The sequence below is a fragment of the Macaca thibetana genome, chromosome 11 (genome assembly GCF_024542745.1).
Source record: "Macaca thibetana thibetana isolate TM-01 chromosome 11, ASM2454274v1, whole genome shotgun sequence".
NCBI lineage: Eukaryota > Metazoa > Chordata > Mammalia > Primates > Cercopithecidae > Macaca > Macaca thibetana.
This window is the reverse complement of record NC_065588.1, coordinates 77,188,953-77,213,520: the sequence shown is the minus strand read 5'-3', so window position 1 is coordinate 77,213,520 and position 24,568 is coordinate 77,188,953. Positions and strand designations below refer to the sequence as shown.

The following is a 24,568-nucleotide window of genomic DNA, read 5'->3' as shown; positions in this document are numbered from 1 at the left end:
CAGGGATGCCCTCTCTCATCACTTCTGTTAAACATATATAGTGTTGGAAGTTCTGGCCAGGGCAATCAGGTAAGAGAAAGAAATAAAGGGTATTCAATTAGGAAAACAGTAAGTCAAATTGTCCCTGTTTGCAGATGCCATGATTGTATATTTAGAAAACCCCATCGTCTCAGCCCAAAATCTCCTTAAGCTGATAAGCAACTTCAGCAAAGTCTTAGGATACAAAATCAATGTGCAAAAAACACAAGCATTCCTATACACCAATAACAGACAAACAGAGAGCCAAATCATGAGGGAACCCCCAGTCACAATGGCTACAAAGAGAATAAAATATCTAGGAATTCAACTTACAAGAGATATGAAGGACCTCTTCAAGGAGAACTACAAACCACTGCTTAACAAAATAAAAGAGGACACAAATAAATGGAAGAATATTCCATGTTAATGGATAGGAAGAATCAATATTGTGAAAATGGCCATACTGCCCAAGGTAATTTATAGATTCAATGCCATCCCCATCAAGCTACCAATGACTTTCTTCACAGAATTGGAAAAAACTGCTTTAAAGTTCATATGGAACCAAAAAAGAGCCTGCATTGCCAAGACAATTCTAAGCCAAAAGAACAAAGCTGGAGGCATCATGCTACCTGACTTCAAACTATACTACAAGGCTACAGTAACCAAAACAGCATGGGACTGGTACCAAAACAGAAATATAGACCAATGGAACAGAACAGAAGCCTCAGAAATAACACCACACATGTACAACCATCTGATGTTTGATAAACCTGACAAAAACAAGAAATGGGGAAAGGATTCCCTATTTAGTAAATGGTGTTGGGAAAACTGGATAGCCATAAGTAGAAAGATGAAACTGGATCCCTTCCTTACACCTTATACAAAAATTAATTCAAGATGGAGTAAAGACTTAAATGTTAGACCTGAAACCATAAAAACTCTAGAAGAAAACCTAGGCAATATCATTCAGGACAAAGGCATGGGCAAGGACTTCATGTCTAAAACACCAATAGCAATGACAACAAAAGCCAAAATTGACAAATGGGATCTATTTAAACTAAAAAGCTTCTGCACAGCAAAAGAAAGTACCATCAGAGTGAACAGGCAACCTACAGAATGGGAGAAAATTTTTGCAACCTACCCATCTGACAAAGGGTTAATATCCAGAATCTACAAAGAACTCAAACAAATTTACAAGAAAAAAAACAAACAACCCCATCAAAAAGTGGGCAAAGGATATGATCAGACATTTCTCAAAAGAAGACATTTATGCAGCCAACAGACACATGAAAAAATGCTCATCATCACTGGTCATCAGAGAAATGCAAAGCAAAACCACAATGAGATATCATCTCACAACGTTTAGAATGGCAATCATTAAAAAGTCAGGAAACAACAGATGCTGGAGAGGATGTGGAGAAATAGGAATGCTTTTACACCATTGGTGGAAGTGTAAATTAGTTCAATCAATGTGAAAGGCAGTGTGGCAATTCCTCAAGGATCTAGAAATAGAATTACCATTTGACCCAGCAATCCCATCACTGGGTATATACCCAAAGGATTATAAATCATGCTACCATAAAGACACATGCACACATATGTTCACTGCGGCACTATTCACAATAGCAAAGACTTCAAACCAACCCAAATGTCCATCAATGATAGACTGGATTAAGAAAATGTGGCACACAAACACCATAGTATTCCACTATGCAGCCAGAAAAAAGGATGAGTTCATGTCCTTTGCAGGGACACGGATGAAGCTGGAAACCATCATTCTCAGCAAACTATCACAATGACAGAGAACCAAACACTGCATGTTCTCACTTATAGGTGGGAACTGAACAATGAGATCACTTGGACACGGGGCGGGGAACATCACACACCAGGGCCTGTCAGGGATAGGGGGCTGGGGGAGGGATAGCATTAGGAGAAATACCTAATGTAAATGATGAGTTGATGGTTGCAGCAAACCAACATGGCACATGTATACCTATGTAACAAACCTGCACATTGTACACATGTACCCTTGAACTTAAAAGTATAAAAAAAAAAAAAAAAAAAAAAAAAAACCCAGAAACAAAAAGTCAGCTTGTGTAGACAACGGTAGAAGAGGCAGATGCTCAGCTAAACAGATGCCTCTTTTATGCTTTGTCTTCCTGAGATTAGATGCTTTAAGAATTGATTTAAACCTTTAGTTTGGTCTGCAAGCAATACTCTTTTGAATGATACATAGACCATAATCAGTAATTAAATTAAAATTTTAGCTTTAAAAAAATCCAGCAAAATCTCCTCAAACATTAACATTATATTTTTCAGGATTATGTAAACTGTAACAGAAAAGTGACAAACGTTTACTCCTACATAGTTCTTTATTATCTGTCGTATGTGTATTGCCCGTTGACTTTAGCAGTGCTACATTATAAGATTCTATAGAAGACAAATAAATTTGATCTTCAGCACTGTATATGCATTTGTGGTAATGTTCAAAAGCAATTATTTTAATTGTCTAGTAATTAACACATGTAACTAAACTCCTTAATTTCTATGAAACTCAAAATAATTATGTAGAGCAAATTAAAGATTTTTGTAGTAACAATAAATGTAAATCTGTTCTAGGGATTTGGTTATGTTGCATACAACCGAATGCTAATCATATTTTATTGGTGTTTTTTACGATAATCCCCAAATCTGCTCTTTTCTTCACAAATATTATTAGGAAGTAACATTAAAGTACTTATTATAATATACATGTTAATGAATCCAACAATAAAAAACCATGCAAATGTTTAACTTACTGCAAGTTTACTTTTGGTAATTTGATCAAGAATTTCTGCAAGACCTGGATCTAGGAAACATGGATTTTGTAGGCAATCATCTTTCTCTGCCTCTCAAAAACACATGTAATCATATAAGGTTAGAAAGATAATAATCAGGAAGCTTTGCAAAAGAAAGGGCACCACTCATTTCAAACTTCCCTTTGGAGATGGAACATTTATTTAAAAAGTAACATTAGCATCAGATGCAATTATGGAAACAAAAAGATTTACTAAGAGCAAAAGAGCATAATATTTGAACTCCATTTTAAAGTTATCTGTAATCTTCCCTCCTATTAACAAAAGTGAAACAAGAAGTCTTTCAACCATATGGTAGAGGCACATTAACAGAATTCGAGGTAGAACATGTGAAAATATTATCTAGGAGGAGAGCGAAATTAAGAAAGGAAACTTAAAAACATTTTAAGATTGTATTCATTTCTTCAGTCACTGAAAAAGCCTTTAATGTGGGCCTAACATGTTGTGATCCCAGGACATCAGAAACAAAAGGGTAAATGTAACAGCGAAGACCAGGGATAAATTACAATATACGGTTTAAGAATTCAAGCTCAGTCCTTGATTTTAGTCCTCACTCCGTCGCTTATTAGCCATATGCTTTTGGTCCAGTTTTTCATTCCAAGGCTTAGTTTCCTCATGTGTGAAATGGGAATAATAACAGTGATTCTTCCTGGAGCTACTGGAGGGCTAAATAAGATAATGCATATAAAGTGCTAGGAACAGTGTGTAATGCAGTCAGTTTTGTTGAATTTCCATTCATTCATTCAACATGTACTTATTAGGCACCAGCTATATATGAGGCATTCTATAGCTAATGGGAATAGAATAGGAGCAAGACTATTGTCATGGAACTTACAGTTTAGTCAGAGAGAAAATTAAACAATCAATTACAAGAAAGTGCTATGGGAGTGTGGGAGCACAGTCATGATTCTTGAAGAGGGTAGGAGAGGAAGGTAAGCCAAAGAAGGCTTCTTGGAGGAGATGATTTTTTTTTTTAACTTTTATTTTAAACTCAGGGGTAGAAGTGCAGGTTTGTTACATAGGTTAATGTATGTCATGGGGGTTTCTTGTATAGATTATTTCATCACTCAGGTATTAAGCCTAGTACCCATGAGTTACTTTTTCTGATCCTACCCCTCCTCCCACCCTCCACTCTCCAAAAAGCCCCAGTGTGGGTTGTTCCCCTCCATGTGTCCATGTGTTCTCATCCTTTAGCTCTCACTTATAAGTGAGAATATTCAGTATGTGTTTTTCTGTTCCTGTGTTAGTTTGCTAAGGATAGTGGCCTCCAGCTCCATCCATGTCCTGGCAAAGAACATGATCTCATTCTTTTCAGGGCTGCAGAGTATTCTGTGGCGTATATGTACCACATTTTTAAAATCCAGTCTATCATTGATGGGTATTTAGACTGATTCCATGACTTTGCTATTGTGAATAGTGTTGCAATGAACATATGTGTGCATGTGTCTTTACAGTAGAATGATTTATATTCCACTGGGCATATACCCGATACTGGGATTGCTGGGTCATATGGTATTTCTGATTATTTTTAAGGTAAGACTGCAGGAGTAGACTGGGGTCAAGTAGGAAAATGAGGCAGAAGCATGTTCCAGACAGAGAAAACAGCATATGAAAATGGCTTTAATCTTTTTTCAGTGATTCAGATGGGTGTATGCTTTTCTCATCTTCATCTCCAGCTATTTTCATATGCTGTGACCTCTGTCTGGAACACTCTCCTGCCTCTTTGTTCTCTCCCTACCCATCCCACCTCACCGTATGCAGTGGTCAATAACAGTCAGGTGAAGTAGTCATGACTTATAAGGTCCTATTAGTGATTTATAAGTCACAGAATGTAATACGCAATTTATCTTTAGGGTAACAGAAACTAATTGAAGATTTATGAATACATGTTCCTATATACATGTGTGTATGAATATTGTTTCCTGGAGGTTACTACTCCCTTCATTGAGTTTTACTTAGAGAACATCATCATGCCTTGGGGAAAGGAAGGGAGAAATGGATCTTCATGGGCTGCTGAGAAAATAGGCCCACAGATGGAATGGTCCAGAAACTCCAAGTAATAGCATTAATCTAAGTTGCAGATAGCCCCATGGTTAGTGTGAAAATAGTATCTCCTGTGATATTACACTGATGGATGTGTACAAAAGAAACTGAACCCAGTAGCATATAATTAAAAGTAATGCACAGAATGTGCAGTCCAAACGATATAGTAATGGCAGGAGTGACATGAGAAGTACAATCGTATATTGAGAAAACTCGCATAAGCCTTTATGCTAAATTATGACCTAAGAAATGGACTATGTATGTCAGAGATAGAAGAGAAATTGGGAAAGTAATTTTTTTTTATGTATTGCAACCCAAATAAACCTATTCCTCAACCCATCTTATTAGGCCCTTCATGATCTATCCTCTCATTAGCTTCCCTTCCTCATCTCTTACCACATTCCCAAGTTGACCCCTGAACTTTCAGGTTCCTTATTGACTGATTCCTACCCCCTCTGCTTACACACGTTGCTTCATTTTTCTAGACTATTATTTTCTTATTTGCTTTGCTAATTCCTACTCAGTCTTCATATCTTTGTGCTTTGCTTCTTCCAGAAAGCCTCTCCTTCCTTCCTTCCTTCCTTCCTTCCTTCCTTCCTTCCTTCCTTCCTTCCTTCCTTCCTCCCTCCCTCCCTCCCTCCCTTTCTTCCTTCCTTCCTTCCTTCCTTCCTTCCTTCCTTCCTTCCTTCCTCCCTCCCTCCCTCCCTCCCTCCCTTCCTTTCTTCCTTCCTTCCTCCCTCTACTTCCTTTCTTTACCTTTTTCTTTCTTTTTCGACAAGGTCTCTTTCTGTCGCCCAGGCACAGTCACTGGGCTCACTGGGACCACAGGCACACCACCACACCTATATATGTACATATACATACGTGTGTGTGTGTGTGTGTATATATATATAGAGAGAGAGAGAGTGAGATGAGTTATCACTACCTTGCTGTTCTCAAACTCCTGGACTCAAATGATCCTTATGCCTTGGTCTCTCAAAGTGCTGAGATTACAGGTAAGTGTCACTGCAACTGGCCCGGAAGCTTTTTTTTAAGTATAATAAGTGCCGGGGCTGTTCTCCCACTCGCATCGCAATTATTACACTTCACTTTCTGCTCCAATAAACTACAACTCTGTGATCTCTCTTCCTATCCATGATGGCTAGCTCATACTGTTACATAGTAGGTATTGATAATTGTTTGTTAGTGACTGCATCCGATTTGCCAACTGATTTACTAAGTGGATGAGTGAGTTATTGAATAAGACATAGAAACAAAACCTCGAGGGCTCAGCAAAGGAGGATGCAAGAACAGGACACTGTGGGTATTTATGTTTATAAACAGCTTATTGCTCATTATTATTATTATTATTAAAGTTTCACAAAACCTTGGTTAATTGATGTAACAATCCAATTTTACAGGTAAGAAGTTTGAGCCTCAGAAAAGTTAGTGTTGTACTGAAGACTAACTGATGGTATGTAGAAGAAATGGAAAGAGAACTAAATCAGAAAAGGCAAGAGTTTGAGGTAAAGAATAAAGCACAAGGCCGGGCGCAGTGGCTCATGCCAGTAATCCCAGCACTTTGGGAGGCCAAAATGGGCGGATCACGAGGTTAGGAGATCGGGACCATCCTGTCTACACGGTGAAACCCCATCTCTACTAAAAATACAAAAAATTAGCCAGGCGTGGTGGTGGGGCCTGTAGTCCCAGCTACTTGGGAGGCTGAGACGGGAGAATGGTGTGAACCCCAGAGGCAGAGCTTGCCGTGAGCCAAGATTGCGCCACTGCACTCCAGCCTGGGCGACAGAGTGAGACTCCGTCTCAAAAAAAAAATAAAAGAGTAAAGCACAAATATAAAAATATTTTAAAGGGTTGTAGAAGAGAGATTACTTCATAGACACATTTGTATTGATATTTGAAAAGAAACAAATTTGATCTTCCTTCTGGACATTGTATTATGACTGTATTTCTTTAAAGCTTAGAAATATGGGAGTAAACATACTGTGGCCTAAGTAGGATTTGAACCTAAGGAAAAGCATGCACTTTTCTATTTGAGACATGTGGTCATGATTTATTTCACTATGAGGAGCTGAAAATCGAAAACTCAGCTCCAGATATCGTGGATCTCTGATGAACAAATATTAGCAGTTTTAACCAGCAGCATTTGTCCAACTTCTCTTAAAAGAATAATATAATTAGGAGTGGAAGCAAAACAATTAAATCCCTAATATATTTAATGCAGAATCCATTAAAATTAATTAGAGATGACAAACCCCAAGCTTTAGTACTAGAACTTTAAGAGAACAAGAAATGGAAAGTTCTTAATATGAATGTTTTGAAAATACCAAGGTACCAGGCTTTAAGATCTTGTAAAACAACAGAATACAAAGCTGAAGAATATTTATGTGTCAGACACCTTTGAAGATGCTAAGACATAATATTATCAAGGTTTGAGTGGAACTTCCTTATTATTAGATCTTGTCATCATAAGATGTGTATCTTATTACCCATAAATGTAAAATTTGTTTGCAAGATGATTTCCTAGGAGATTTTAGTTTTATTGCAATGGTTTATTGTTATTTTAATATTAGCACATATATCTTGATGCTAGTTTACTTGGGTGTTATGGAATGTTATACTTAATCTTGGTGGATTGTTTTTAGAAAATTGGATTTAAATGCACTCCAATTTAACTGGGTGGCACTAAATTGATCTTTTTATAATTAATTCATTTTTTAACAGTAGAATTAAGTCAACATATATACAAAATCATTCAGATTCTCATGGAGTTAGGAATCAATGAATTAATATCAGTTATGATTAAGTAAAAACAGAGAGTGAGTGTAACAGAACACTTGTAAAACATAATATCATCTCCATGTCAGGAAAAATCTGTGAATTTAAACCAAATCTCCTGAATTTCCATAGAAGACTGACCAAACCCTAACCAGTTTTTCACCAATATCTATGTTTTCTTCTTTTTTGGCATGGTGCTGGACTACATTTCCAGCCCCTCACATGGTGAGGCAATGAGTCCGAATCTGGTCAATTTAATGTGGGTCTGACTGATATATGCTCTCTGGGACTGGTCCCTAAACCCTTGAATGAGATCCTCCAGATCCTTTACCTTCCTGTCTGCTCTCTATCTGTGAGAATCCAGTGGAAGATTACAGGACCTTAAAAAGACATAGAGCTACATGAAAGGAGCCAGATCTCCGAATCACCCTGAAGAGTAGAGTCCCTCACTACCCATATCAGATGTGATGTTAGTGAGGAATAAATCTTAATGTTTTAAGCCACTGAGATTTGGGAAGAATTTGTCACAGTGGATAGTCTAACCTGAGTAATATGGAGGATATGAGAACAACTCCAAACTTCTTGTCTATGCTTTCCTCGCTTAGCTACCACTCAGTGTGCTCATTGTTGCTTAATATTATCACTAATTATGTGCCAATTAATTTAAATAAAGATGAATTCGATCTGGATATTGCTAGGAAATCTACTTATCAATTGTTTTCAGCATTCTTACAACAAGAAATGTGAGTCTAAATTAAAAGTGTACAATGCTTTCCGTAGAGCTACAATATTCTTCCATTGTTTCATAAAACACTAACTTCTTGCTCATTTTTAATAATTTCTTCTCCCACATACTCCATATTCTCTGCTAATATATTTCTACTGGACAATTTCTTATCATAGAAAAGAACAATTTGGGCTTCAAAGGAGTCTGATTTAATGAAAAGCTGTGTTGGTAGTTAAAACCCATTTTATGAAATCATATCATAAAATACGTATTCCAATTAGAATTAATCCTCATCTAAATTCATCTGATGAAATGAATATATTTTCTACTTTCTATTACAAAACAAAATTACTTGCTAGCTGCTGGGCTGATTAGTTTTTACCAATATAAAATTTCTCCTTCTTTAAGTGTACAGAAAAAAATTTATCACAAGGGCTAGCAAAACTAGTACAATTTGTTTTGAAGTATTGTACATTATTTTTACTAATTATATCCAGAACCCAAACATCAGAATAGCAAGGAGTTTCTGTTATTCTGAAGTAGCATATTTGTCTTACTGATTTTCATGGGTGAATGAAATGTTTCTCTTAATTCATCATAAAAGGAAGTGAACATTTTATATTACATTTCTCATTTTACAGATCAGAAAACAGATTCAGAGGGGGAAGGTAACTTTCCCAAAGATCAACAGCTAGTAAGGGGAGGAGCTATAATTCGACTCACGTGAGACTGGCTCTGATGGCCTCAGCTCTTATTGATTATGTCCATTAGCCAGGATTTCTCAGACATGAAAAATTACAGACTATTGAGGATGTTATCTGTGGATCACCAGGGATGTATGGACCCTAGATTGGAAAACACTGCCATTAACTACTAAATGTAACTTCTTATCTTGGACTAGTAAAACCATAAACACAAACATGTTGAAACTGTAAGGCAGTTGCATGATTATAAAGGAATCCATCAGGTTGTCAAAAACATGTTTATACATACATGCATCTCTATCCAAGTATCCATCCATCTATTCATATGGTTATTGAAGAATCTGAATTGGTGGGGTACAAAAAGAGTTTAAGTTTTCTCCAATCTCTGATTTTCCAATACCCTTTGGTCAGTCTTCAGACTCAGGTATGGAAATCCCTATCATGCCAAACTTGAAAAGGAATAAAAGAGAAAGATAGCTTTAAGAATATCAATTTCCATATACTCAATTTCATATTTTTTTTTCCTAAGACAGATCCATTTGAGAGTGAATCTGTGGAATAAAATTAAGATAGTTTTCCTTCTTCCACATTCCTCTTCCTTTGTCTTTTATCCTGCTTCACAAAACATCTCAAACACCTCAAAACATCTCCAGACATAAACCAAAGTTAATATGAAATATCAGTCTAAGAAATCACTTTTAATAGATAGCAAAGGAAACAAACTATCTTAGGAGTTGTGTTTTCCCTATCTGATACATATTTCTGTTAAAGGTGAAAGAAAAGCATTTAAAACAGATTGGCATTGATAATTAATATTTAAAGACCTCACTTCTCCATCTTCCTACAACTGTCAAAGAATGTGTTAATTTTGAGAGAATTCCAGCAGAGGAAAGCCAACAGCATATTATTAAAATTTTCACTACTGAAAACAGCTTTTTCTGTGTATTTAAATGTAAGCAGTTCTCTTCAGCTATTCTCAACACTCATCCTTGGGACGTGACATTAGCTGAAAAGGAAAGCTTTGAAGAGTTGAAGCCGTGTAGGTTAATGAAGTAGATTTTTAAAGTATAATTTGAACATTTTTTGAGATGACCAAAAACTATCCGTGGAAAAAGCCCATGGATGAAATTTTTATAAATTATTTCTGATTTTCTATGCATTATGCAACAAGGTAGTTAAAATCTATTTTGTCAAGTCATATCAGAAATACTTCTTCTAATTTACATGGTGAAAACTAAAGACTATATTGTGTAAGTCTTAGCTATTCAGTGAAACTAGGTATTAGTGAAAGAGTAATAGTTACAGACAATTGTCATTTGATAAACCTTGGTAAAACCATTTCAGAATACTTTCTAGATATGGAAAAAATTAATGACTTTGACCACTACGTAATAGATTATTTTGGGAATCAGTGGTTTTCAAATTCTTTGCTTTTGACAAAATTGAAGGAGCATCTAATTTAGCTATCCATTAATATGATATTAACAATCATTAATATAAATAACTATGTTATTTTTTGCTTATAACCCAGGACTCAAATAATTAAGTGATACTTATATTTAAAATACTGTGATTAATATCAGCATATTTATGAAAGTATTTTTTTCACTTGTATAACTATAAAAATAAAAAATAGAATGAAATTAATGCTAACTTTGTTGCATTCTCACATTAAGTAATATGCATCGCTGCATAGGTGAACTAATTCTTTTGGATATTTTGATCCCATTAAAAAGTTATTTCTAAAAAAAATTTATATATTTATAATACAATTTTACTTTTAAAGTTATTTTTATTAACATTTATAAAATATTTAAATTGTTTAGATAAATTGTGTTATCTTATTGAAATAACTAGGGAGGGGCACGGTGGCTCACACCTGTAAACTCAACACTTTGGGAGGCCAAGGTGGGTGGATCACCTGAGGTCAGGAGTTCAAGACCAGCCTGACCAACATGGCGAAATCCCGTCTCTATTAAAAACACAAACATTAGTCAGGCATGGCGATGCGCACCTGTAGCCCCAGCTGCTCAGGAGGCTGAGACAGGAGAATCGCTTGAACCCAGGAGGTGGAAGTTGTAGCGAGCCAAGATCGCGCCATTGCACTCCAACCTGAATGATGGAGAGAGACTCCATCTCAGAAAGGAAAGAGGTAAGGAAGGAAGGAAGAGAGGGAGGGAGGGAGGGAGAAAAACTAGGTTCAGAAAAAAAATATTAAGCCTATAATTTGAAGAAATGTTTAATGAATCCAATTTATTTTTCTGCACAGATAGGCACAATCTCCACATTCACTGCGTGTGATACATTAAACTGTGCAATAAGATACCAGTGTTGGCTTCTATTTTCTGGGAATGTTACTTCTTGATGCCTTCTCTCCTGGATTTGGTAAGCATGATGTCCCCACTCTTAAAGCAAAGAGGGGGAAAGCCACATTGCTTTTCCATGGCCTAGTAATTCACAATTTGGAATTGCTCTCTTTATTACCTGGAGTTCTGCTTACGTGGATTTGAGAGAGAGATGGAGACTAGGTTAATAATGGGGAATGGCTGAGATGTATGTGAACCCTGTAATCAGCTTCAAGGGGATCATATCCTCTCAGGCATTCTTTATAGTGTAGGGAATTGATGTCTCCTTTTTTTAAGTCTTGCATTTTTAGTTGTTGAATTTAAAACTATTAATAAGAAAATTACTACCTCAGCACACACATACAGAATGAAGCACAGATTTTTAAATTTGTATAACAAGCTATTGTAAAGCCATAGAAAACATCCTCAGATTCCAGAGACTGCAGACTCCAACTTAAGGTTCTATGAGAACAAACCTTTCCAGCTTTTAGACAGGTACCCTCTAAATCCAAGCTAGCCTGTCAACTGGAGATTGCATCAGTATTACAAAATAAGTCTATGCTGCTCTTTATAAAACACATTTCACTGACATCCATTTAAAAATCTTATAAAGATACACCTATTTCTTATCTATCATTTTATTTCAAAATTTCAGGAAGAATAATGAAATAAAATTAAGATTATTACAATCAGAATTGTAGACTAAAATTAAAACATCTTTTAGGATTGATTCTTCAAAACTTTATGGCAAAAAATTCTAAAACTAAGAGAAAAAACACAAAAACGGAAATATAATAATTGTCCCAATGTAATTATATTTTAGAAAGTATTCAACAATCTAAATGAAAAAATCATTGCAAAAGTATCCAGATATTTTCCAAAAATGATTATCTAACATTACTTTTTTGTTTGTTTTTGATCATTGTCTAATTTATTACCAGCTTAATTAAATCATTGAGGCTGGAAATAATGACTCCAAGTATATGAACACAATGAATTTTACAGATACATCCCACAGTATAAATAAAATAGCATGTCTAGACATATATGTATGTATACATATATATTCAGAGTATCAATGTATTCAGCCAAGTAATATCAATAAGAACAAAATCATAGAGAACAGTTTGGTAATATATAAAGAAACCTGGAGACTTTCCGATAGAACACTCACAAATCTTGCAGTTTTATCATACGCAACATTATCCTCTCAGGGAACTATTGTTTAGACTTGATTCTATCCTCATATGTGGAAAGATAAGAGATCTTAATATTTATGTGTGACATTTTGTCTATATCTAACAATGAGTAAATACAGTAACCACTCAAGGCAACACATACAAGGTTGAGCATGCCTAATCTGAAAACCTGAAATCCAAAATACAAAACATTTAGAGGGCAGACATGACACCACAAGCAGAAAATTTTATACTTGACCAAACCATGTGATGGACTGTAGTCAAAACTTAAGTGTAAACACACAACTTCTTCTTTTTTTTTTTTTTTTTTTTTTTTTTTTTTTTTTTTTTTTTTGAGACGGAGTCTCGCTCTGTCGCCCAGGCTGGAGTGCAGTGGTCGGATCTCAGCTCACTGCAAGCTCCGCCTCCCGGGTTCACGCCATTCTCCTGCCTCAGCCTCCCGAGTAGCTGGGACTACAGGCGCCCGCCACCTCGCCCGGCTATTTTTTTGTATTTTTTTTAGTAGAGACGGGGTTTCACCATGTTAGCCAGCATGGTCTCGATCTCCCGACCTCGTGATCCGCCCGTCTCGGCCTCCCAAAGTGCTGGGATTACAGGCTTGAGCCACCGCGCCCGGCCCACACAACTTCTTTATTAATCCTAACGGAAAACTCCTTCTATCCCCCTTCAGCTGCCATGTATCTTTTATACACACCCAATCTTCTCCATGCCAAACACGTTTACAAAAGATAATAAAATGACATGTGTACAGGACAGACTCACAGGCACTCACAGGCTTCCCATCATGCCCCACATGGGGCTAAGACCTATGTGCATTACTCGTTGTGGTTTTTGTTTGTTTGTTGCTTATTCTTTGCTCTGTGATGTAAAGATATTGTTGATAATGTCAAAAAAGCCTACAGATACCCTGCCAGTAATGATAAGAAAAAGAAGATGTATTTATCATTACCTATAGCACAGAAAGTAAAGCTGTTGGAGAAACTGGATGGTGCTGTTAAGTGTGAAATGTCTTAGAGAAGAGTATGGTGTTGGACCCCCACATATGACCTGAAGAACCAGAAGGATAAACTGTTGAAGTTCTATCCTGAAAGTGATGAACAAAAGCCAATGAAAAATAGAAAAACATTGCGTAAATTTAAAAATGAAGATCTTGATCACGTACTGAAAAAAATATATCTATCAACATCACAGTGAAAACATGCCACTTAATAGTATGCTGATCATAAAACAAGCAAAGATCTATCACAATGAACTGAAAGTTGAAGGGACTGGTAACTATTCAATAGGATGGTTGCAGAATTTTTCAAAAATACATGGCATTAAATTTTTACAGATTTGTAGTGATAAATCATCTGCTGATCACAAAACACCAGAGAAGTTCATTCATCATTCTGCTGAGGAAAATCTGACCAGGAACAAGTCTATAGTACTGACGAAATATAACTGCTTTGGCATTATTGTCTCAGAAGGACACAGACTACAGCTGATGAGACAGCCTCTACAGGAATTAAGGATGCCAAGCACAGAATAACTGCCCTGGGATACGTTCATGCAGCAGGCACACATCAGTGTAAACTTGTGATCACCCAAAGCTTGCATTCTTGCTGTTTTCAAAGAGTGAATTCTTACCAGTCCATTATTATGCTGGCAAAAAGGGATGGATCACCAGGGACATGTTTTCTCATTAGTTTCACAAATATTTTATACCAACAGCTCATACTCACTATCAGGAAGCTAGACTAGATAATGGCTGCAAAATTTTGTTATTTCTTGGCAATTGTTCTGATCATCCTCTAGCTAAAATTCTCATCAAAAATAATGTTTGTGCCACATACTTTCTCACAAATTTAATGTCATTAATTCAGTCATATAACCAGGATATTTTTAGGTCACTGAAAATAAATACAAAAACACTATTTTTTTTTTTTTTGACAGTCTTGCTCTGTCACCCAGGCTGGAGTGCAGTGGCACTAACTCTGTTCACTGCAACCTCCGCCTCCCAGGTTCAAACGATTCTCCTGCCTCAGCCTCCTGAGTGTCTGGGATTACAGGCACCCACCACCACACCTAATTACTTTTTAAAATATTTTTAGTACAGACGAGGTTTCGCCATGTTGGCATGGCGGGTTTTGAACTCCTGACCTCAAGTGATCCTACTGTCTCGGCCTCCCAAAGTGCTGGAAATACAGGCGTGAACTGCCAAGCCCGACAAAAACCACTTTATTCAATAGCATGCTAGCAGCCATTAACAGAGACATGGGTATGGAAGGTTTTCATAAGGAGTTTAGCATGAAGAATACTATGCTGTATATATTGTTTCCACTGCTTGGAACACAGAGATTAAAACCACAATTGTGTGTGCCCAGCACTACCTCTGGCCTCTGACTATATTCAGTGATGATGATGAGCAAGGTGGTGACTTTGAAAGATCTGATATGTCAAATGAGAAAAAAAGTCTGACCTCATTTCATATGCCAAAGAGATACCTTCAGCGTCATCAGTAAGTTGGAAGAAGTGGATATCAAAAAAGATTTTAACATCAATAATAAGACTCCAGCTGTTCATTCACAACCCAGCTATTCATCCATCAACCAATGATGAAATAGCTGAAATTGTTCCAAATCAAGGTGATCATAATAATATCAATGGTGAAAATGACCTTGTTAACACTGCAGAAGTGCCTAGAGACAATATGGTGAATACGTATGATGGGCTTATTGAAGGACTAAAACAGTGTGCATTCATAAGATAACCAGAAATAATGTCAGGTTATAAAACCAAAAGAGACTTCTAAGACCAAAAATATTGTTAATAAGGCAGATAAATCTGGAGGAAACATTTTTAAAAGCCATCCAGCAGAATGCCACCTCAACCCTAGAGGACCCACTTCCTGATCCCACAACTGCTTCTGATGTTTATTCTCATCTAAAAACAAAAAACAAATGTACGTAAACTTTTAATCAAAACACGGCATTGTAGGTAGAAACTAAAAGGTTACCTTTGTTTGTTGTTGCTGTTGTCTAACAGCTGATGTAGGTATCCTGGCAATGCTACTGTGCTACCAACTTATCCTGAGCACATTATTTTTTCACCGTATGAGTGGTATGCCATTATTATTATTTTTGCTGCTAAGTACTTATGTGTGAATAAGTGCAAGAAAATGATTGCTTATGGGTAGCATACAAATTCAGAGTCAGGAGTGATGGTGATGCCAAATAACCACAGATTGTTCACATGGGTGGCTGCGATAGTACCACCTTTGCTATCTGATGTACACAAACCTAGATGCAAGCACAAAATTATTTAAAACATTGTTTAAAATTACCTTCAGGCTATGTGATTAAGGTGTATATTACATAAATAAGTTTTGTATTTAGAGTTGGTCCCATCCCCAATATATCTCATTATGTATCTATAAATACTCCAAAATCTGCAAAACTGCACAATCCAAAACACTTATTTTCCCAAGCATTTCAGATGAGCGATATTCAACCTGTATTTGTTAACATATTAGTATTGCCCAAGGGCACGATGCATTATTTTCCACGTGTCATTTTCTCATTGATAATAAAATCTGATTCATGCAGTGGTGACTTCAACCTTTGGGAACTTGAACACCTGTAAGAAATCTGAGAACTTTATAAGAAGTGAAAAAAGTTCTGGCCCGACAAAATAATAAGTATTTCAAGATCTGAGCATCTTCTTTACTGGCTGGTCCTTTGATTCAACATTCAATATAATAAATACAGATTTTCAGCATCATGCTTATCTTATTTTGCTAACTATGTCAAGTTAAAAGGAGAAGAATTGAAAGCTTCACTTGGGAATTCATATATTCATTCCATAAAATTTAAAAACTTCCCATGTGCTCAGCAATGAGCTGGCAAACTAAAATATTACATAACAACTAAATAACAGTAAGGGGGGGAAGAGAAAAACAATAATATTAATGCTAAGCCAAAAATCGATGGTCATGAAAAGGACTCTACATTGTTAAGAGCGAAACTATGCTTGATATTTTTTGTTTATAAAAGCAAGTAGGTAACTGTTTATTTAAGTAAAATATTTATTTTATTCTCATTTTATTTTTATTAATTGTAATGTTAATTTAAATATAGACCTCAGGTCTACAGCTGACTTTAAAATACATGTTGTTAAAAAATGTCATGTTTGATACTTAAAGAAACAACTTGTCACCTATGAAACTCACTTACTGAAAGCAACGCATCTCACAATAGCAGCTGTATGACAGTAACAACAAGCAGGACCTCATTGTTTCTTTAGAAACTTTAAGGATTTATTCTCATAAAAAAAATCCATAAAGACTAGTATAGCAATTTAATAAGCCCAAAATTAATTATGATGACATTATGTCTCAGAAAATGAACATTATGTAATAAGGTACAGTTAGACTCCCTGGGGAAACCACAGTAGTTATTTTCAATTGGCTATTTCTGTTAGATACAGGAATAGTACTGAGAGGCTTTGAAAATTTAATAGTCTCTGTCCTCTCTAGAGGACTAAATCAGTAGATTGAAATAAAATGTTATGCTGGATTTCAAAATAGAATATTCTGAACTGTATACACAAATTAATATTAGTGGCCATTCAGAAAAGCAATCAAACATTGCACATGTTAAACCAGCCATGTAGAGTGGTATGGGTTCATCAGTTCAAGGTCTTCATGAAATACTGCCAAGGGCAAATAAACATTTAAATCCAAACTGAAAATATAACCCTCAGGTCTATAGCTAAGTGTATTTTCCAGTCTGAGTTGCATATGCATTATCACATTTTGTAATCATGTAAAATGTGCAGGTTCCAAAAATAGACAGAAATGGTCACCTCTCAGTCAGGTTATTAACAACCCAGTGGAATTCAATTTGGCTAAAAAACAAAATTGGTAGCCTCGTGTCTGACCTCCTACAGATGTTCTTTTTTTCCCTGCACAACATATCCCATATTTTACCTATCAACATAACTCAATGATTATCATTACCAAACACATCTATACATGATCATTTATATATTTTGAAACATGAAGTTGACAAATTGTTTCTAAGCAAATATTTCACATTTTACTTGCCACTTAATGATTTTTGGGCCTTCCCTGGGAAGAGCAGTTTGGAATCAGCAATCCTACATTGTCATCATTATGTGTCCATAAAGGCATTCTGGTAGGTGTTCTTAGCCCCCATTTTACTATAATGAGAATTATAAGTCCAATTTAAATTAAAATAAAAATCTTACTGGATGTTTGATTCACCCATTTGTAAAGCAATTGAATAAATGAAAACCCACTATTGGTTCCATATATTCAAAATCCACATGTTTGTAACATGGCCCTTTGTAGTTTTTGATAGCTATCATGATTTCTAGATGAAAAATATTAATGTTAATTTTTGAGGGCACTTCTCAAAATGCATTGGACCCAGCAACTTTATGGATTTATGATTCTTGATATGCATCAATTTTACTTTCCATTCCTTTGGTACTACAAATTTGTGGAGGTATTTTAAATAATGAAAATAGCTTTAGTGTTTAGATAATGAAAATTATCTAAAATTTTAGACTATTTTCTTAAATCCTAAAAAGAAACTACAGAAAAAAACCTGTTTTCCTGGGCACAATTACTGAAATGTCAAAAAAAAAAAAAAAAAAAAAAAAAAGATCTTTAGACATACTACAGTTGGGAAAAATAGACCTTTATTTTCTGGTAATACTACATAAAATCACCAGATGGTATCTCCTAGTCCCTGTGGAAGGTTTCTGTTCTCTTGGTAGACAAAACATTTAAAACAACAAAAAAATTATGCTGTACCACAAAGGAGGTGTTTCCAACCACTAACTGCTTTTTTTGTTGTTGTTTTCTATTGTACTTTTTTTCACTTTAGTCTCTTGCTTCCATTTTTTACTAATTAAAAAAAAAAAAAAAATGAAGCCAGGTGTGATGACTCAAGCCTGTAATCCCAGCACTTTTGGAGGCCGAGACGGGCGGATCACAAGGTCAGGAGATAGAGACCATCCTGGCTAACACGGTGAAACCCCGTCTCTACTAAAAATACAAAAAAATTAGCCGGCGTGGTGGCGGGTGCCTGTAGTCCCAGCTACTTGGGAGGCTGAGGCAGGAGCATGACATGAACCCAGGAGAGGGAGTTTGCAGTGAGCGAAGATGGTGCCACTGTACTCCAGCCTGGGTGACAGAGCCAGACTCCGTCTCAAAAGAAAAAAAATTGATAGCCTATGTAAGATTGTAAGGTTTACAGCCAGGGGGAAAAAAAAAAGCCTAGAAGCAACCATTAAAAAAAATTCTCTTCCCCAGACATAAAGCCCCTGGCCTATGTCAAATGTCTGACTGATGCTCATAATACGATAATAGTACTTCTGAATCAAAACTCAACTTTCCTCCAAGAAACACAGCCCAAAAGGCAAAATTAAATGTGTAATGTCTAAATGGAGCTCGCTGATCATTCTTGTTTTCCTCCAAGAACCTCAAGCTGTGGTTTATCGTTTTCCTGTGGAATGTGCTGTGAAATATCAAACTAACTTTAACTTATCTGTTACCTTGGGGCTTTCTTTACTAAATAGAGCAGCAGCAGGATATAAAAAAAAAATTCTGGAAAAGTATACTACCTAGAATTGTTTCCCAAGCCCTCTATTGAAGAGAAATATTGTTATGTTCAAATATGTCGGAGAAATAACTGATTAAACAAAGATAAATGTTTTTGTTTATATGTTTGTTTGAAATGTCTCAGAGATTTTCTTATTATAATGTGTTTTGGTAAATCTGTCAGATAAAAATATGAATAATAGCTTCATTGAATCATTACACAATGTATGCATATATCAAAACATTACATTACATTGTACTCCATAAATATATATAATTATTATTTGTTGATTTCCAAAAAAGGTGCTACAAACAATTATTTTACCTCAGTATGCACATTTTGTTAGTTTCATATCATGATTTGTATTCAAATGAACTGACTTTGGGAAATTTTGATGTCATGGATGCTAATGTTAATCACCAACTTTAAAGAATCATTTACAGGAGACCTGCCTGCCTCTGTAGCCTCCACCTCTGAGGACAGGGCATAGCTAAACAAAAAGCAGCAGAAACCTCTGCAGATGTAAAAGTCCCTGTCTGACAGCTTTGAAGAGAGCAGTGGTTCTCCCAGCACGGAGGTTGAGATCTGAGAATGGACAGACTGTCTGCTCAAGTGGGTCCCTGACCCTTCAGTAGCCTAACTGGGAGACATCCCCCACTAAGTGCAGACAAACACCTCATACCTCACATGCTGGGTACACCCCTGAGACAAAGCTTCCAGAACAAGAATCAGACAGCAACACTCTCTGTTCAGCAATATTCTATTCTGCAGCCTCCGCTGCTGATACCCAGGCAAACAGGGTCTGGAATGGATCTCAAGCCAACTCCAACAGACCTGCAGCTGAGGGTCCTGACTGTTAGAAGGAAAACTAACAAACAGAAAGGACAACCACAACAAAACCCCATCAGTACGTCACCATCATCAAAGACCAAAGGCAGATAAAACCACAACAATGGGGAAAAAGCAGTGCAGATAAGCTGGAAATTCAAAAAATCAGAGCACCTCTCCCGCTCCAAAGGAACACAGCTCATCGCCAGCAATAGAACAAAACTGGATGGAGAATCACTTTGACGAGTTGAGAAAAGAAGTCTTCAGTCGATTAAACTTCTCAGAGCTAAAGGAGGAACTACGTGCCCAGCACAAAGAAACTAAAAGCCTTGAAAAAAGAATGGATGAATGGATAACTAGAATAATCAATGCAGAGAAGACCTTAAAAGAACTGATAGAGATGAAAACCATGACACGAGAACTACGTAACAAACTCACAATGTTGAGTAACCGACTCGATCAACTGGAAGAAAGAGTATCAGTGATTGTAGATCAAATGAATGAAATGAAGCAAGAAGAGAAGTGTAGAGAAAAAAGAGTAAAAAGAAATTAACAAAGCCTCTAAGAAATATGGGATTATGTGAAAAGACCAAATCTACGTCTGATTGGTGTGCCTGAAAGTGACAGGGAAAATGGAGCCAAGTTAGAAAACACTCCACAGGACATCATCCAGGAGAACTTGCCCAACCTAGTAAGGCAGGCCAACATTCAAATTCGAGAAATACAGAGAATGCCACAAAGATACTCCTCAAGAAGAGCAACTCCAAGACACATAATTGTCAGATTCACCAAAGTTGAAATGAAGGAAAAAATGTTAAGGGCAGCCAGAGAGAAAGGTCAGGTTACACACAAAGGGAAGCCCATCAGACTAACAGCAAGTATCTCAGCAGAAACTCTCCAAGCCAGAAGAGAGTGGGGGCCAATATTCAACATTCTTAAAGAAAAGAATTTTCAACCCAGAATTTCATTACCAGCCAAACTAAGTTTCATAAGTGAAGGAGAAATAAAATCCTTTACAGATAAGCAAATGCTTAGAGATTTTGTCACCACCAGGCCTGTCCTACAAGAAATCCTGAAGGAAGCACTAAACATGGAAAGGAACAACAGGTACCAGTCATTGCAAAAACATCCCAAAATGTAAAGTCCATCGATGCCAGAAAGAAATTGCATCAACTAATGAGCAAAATAACCAGCTAAGATCATAATGACAGGATCAAGTTCACACATAACAATATTAACTTTAAATGTAATGGACTAAATGGTCCAGTTAAAAGACACAGACTGGCAAATTGGATAGAGTCAAGACCCATCAGTTTGTTGTATTGAGGAGACCCATCTCACATGCAGAGACACACATAGGCACAATAAAGGGATGGAGGAAGATCTACCAAGCAAATGGAAAACAAAAAAAAAAAAAAAAGCAGGGGTTGCAATCCTAGTCTCTGATAAAACAGACTTTAAACCATCAAAGATCAAAAGAGACAAAGAAGGCCATTACATAATGGTAAAGGGATCAATTCATCAGCAAGAGCTAACTATCCTAAATATATATTCACCCAATACAGGAGCACCCAGATTTATAAAGCAAGTCCTTACAGACTTACAAAGAGACTTAGACTCCCATACAATAATAATGTGAGATCTTAACACTCCACTGTCAACATTAGACAGATCAACGACACAGAAAGTTAACAAGGATATCCAGGAATTGAACTCAATTCTGCACCAAGCGGACCTAATAGACATCTACAGAACTCTCCATCCCAAATCAACAGAATACACATTCTTCTCAGCACCACATCACACTTATTCCAAAATTGACCACATAGTTGGAAGTAAAGCACTCTTCAGCAAATGTACAAGAACAGAAATTATAACAAACTGTCTCTCAGACTACAGTGCAATCAAACTAGAAATCAGGACTAAGAAACTCAATCAAAACCACTCAACTACATGGAAACTGAACAACCGGCTCCTGAATGACTACTGGGTATATAACGAAATGAAGGCAGAAATAAAGATGTTCTTCGATACCAATGAGAACAAAGATACAACATACCAGAATCTCTGGGACACATTTAAAGCAGTGTGTAGAGGGAAAATTATAGCACTAAATGCCCACAAGAGAAAGCAGGAAAGATCTAAAATTGACACCCTAACATCACAATTAAAAGAACTAGAGAAGCAAGAGCAAACACATTCAAAAGCTAGCAGAAGGCAAGAAATAACTAAGATCAGAGCAGAACTGAAGGAGATAGAGACACAAAAATCCCCCCAAAAAATCAATGAATCTAGGAGCTGGTTTTTTGAAAAGATCAACAAAACTGATAGACCACTAGCAAGACTAATAAAGAAGAAAAGAGAGAAGAATCAAATAGATGCAATAAAAAATGATAAAGGGGATATCACCACTGACCCCACAGAAATACAAACTACCATCAGAGAATACTACAAACATCTCTACACAAATAAACTGGAAAACCTAGAAGAAATGAATAATTTCCTGAACACTTACACTCTCCCAAGACTAAACCAGGAAGAAGTTGAATCCCTGAATAGACTAATAGTAGGCTCTGAAATTGAGGCAATAATTAATAGCCTACCAACCAAAAAAAGTCCAGGAACAGATAGATTCACAGTCGAATTCTACCAGAGGTACAAGGAGGAGTTGGCATCATTCCTTCTGAAACTATTCCAATCAATAGAAAAAGAGGGAATCCTCCATAATTCATTTTATGAGGCCAACATCATCCTGATACCAAAGCCTGACAGAGACACAACCAAAAAAAGAGAAACACACACAAAAAAAGACAATTTTAGACCAATATTCCTGATGAACATCGATGCAAAAATTCTCAACAAAATACTGGCAAACCGAATCCAGCAGCACATCAAAAAGCTTATCCACCATGATCAAGTGGGCTTCATCCCTGGGATGCAAGGCTGGTTCAACACTCATAAATCAATAAACGTAATCCAGCATATAAATAGAACCAAAGACAAAAACCACATGATTATCTCAATAGATGCAGAAAAGGACTCTGACAAAATTCAACAGCCCTTCATGTTAAAAACTCTCAATAAATTCGGTATTGATGTAACATATCTCAAAATAATAAGAGCTATTTATGACAAATCCACAGCCAACATCATACTGAATGGGCAAAAACTGGAAGCATTCCCTTTGAAAACTGGCACAAGACAGGGATGCCCTCTCTCACCACTCCTAGTCAACATAGTGTTGGAAGTTCTGGCTAGGGCAATCAGGCAAGAGAAAGAAATCAAGGGTATTCAGTTAGGAAAAGAAGAAGTCAAATTGTCCCTGCTTGCAGATGACATGATTGTATATTTAGAAAACCCCATCATCTCAGCCCAAAATCTCCTTAAGCTGATAAGCAACTTCAGCAGAGTCTCAGGATACAAAATCAATGTGCAAAAATCACAAGCATTCTTATACACCAGTAACAGACAAAAAGAGAGCCAAATCATGAATGAACTCCCATTCACAATAGCTTCAAAGAGAATAAAATACCTAGGAATCCAACTTACAAGGATGTAAAGGACCTCTTCAAGGAGAACTACAAACCACTGCTCAGTGAAATAAAAGAGGACACAAACAAATGGAAGAACATACCATGCTCATGGATAGGAAGAATCAATATTATGAAAATGGCCATACTGCCCAAGGTAATTTATAGATTCAATGCCATCCCCATTAAGCTATCAATGACTTTCTTCACAGAATTTGAAAAAACTGCTTTAAAGTTCATATGGAACCAAAAAAGACCCCGAATTGCCAAAAGAACAAAGCTGGAGACATCATGCTACCTGACTTCAAACTATACTACAAGGCTACAATAACCAAAGCAGCATGGTACTGGTACCAAAACAGAGATATAGACCAATGGAACAGAACAGAGCCCTCAGAAATAATACCACACATCTACAGTCATCTGATCTTTGACAAACCTGACAAAAACAAGAAATGGGGAAAGGATTCCCTATTTCATATTTGGTGCTGGGAAAATTGTCTAGCCATAAGTAGAAAGCTGAAACTGGATCCTTTCCTTACTCCTTATACGAAAATTAATTCAAGATGGATTAGAGACTTAAATGTTAGACCTAAAACCCTAAAAACCCTAGAAGAAAACCTAGGGAATACCATTCAGGACATAGGCATGGGCAAGGACTTCATGTCAAAAACACCAAAAGCAACGGCAACAAAAGCCAAAATTGACAAATGGGATCTCATTAAACTAAAGAGCTTCTGCACAGCAAAAAAAAAAAAAACTACCATCAGAGTGAACAGGCAACCTACAGAATGGGACAAAATTTTTGAAATCTACTCATCTGACAAAGGGCTAATATCCAGAACGTACAAAGAACTCAATCAAATTTACAAGAAAAAAAAAAAACCCATCAAAAAGTGGGCAAAGGATATGAACAGACACTTCTCAGAAGAA

At 36.4% G+C, this 24,568-nt stretch overlaps 1 long non-coding RNA gene across 1 annotated transcript; it reads left to right on the top strand.

Annotated features, from left to right (window-relative positions):
• The first annotated feature begins 11,015 nt into the window (after positions 1-11,015).
• LOC126931250 (uncharacterized) lies at positions 11,016-16,681 on the top strand. Its single transcript, XR_007717803.1, has 3 exons — positions 11,016-11,274; positions 11,392-11,507; positions 13,683-16,681. It is a non-coding gene; the product is annotated as an uncharacterized LOC126931250 (long non-coding RNA).
• Positions 16,682-24,568: the final 7,887 nt, after the last annotated feature.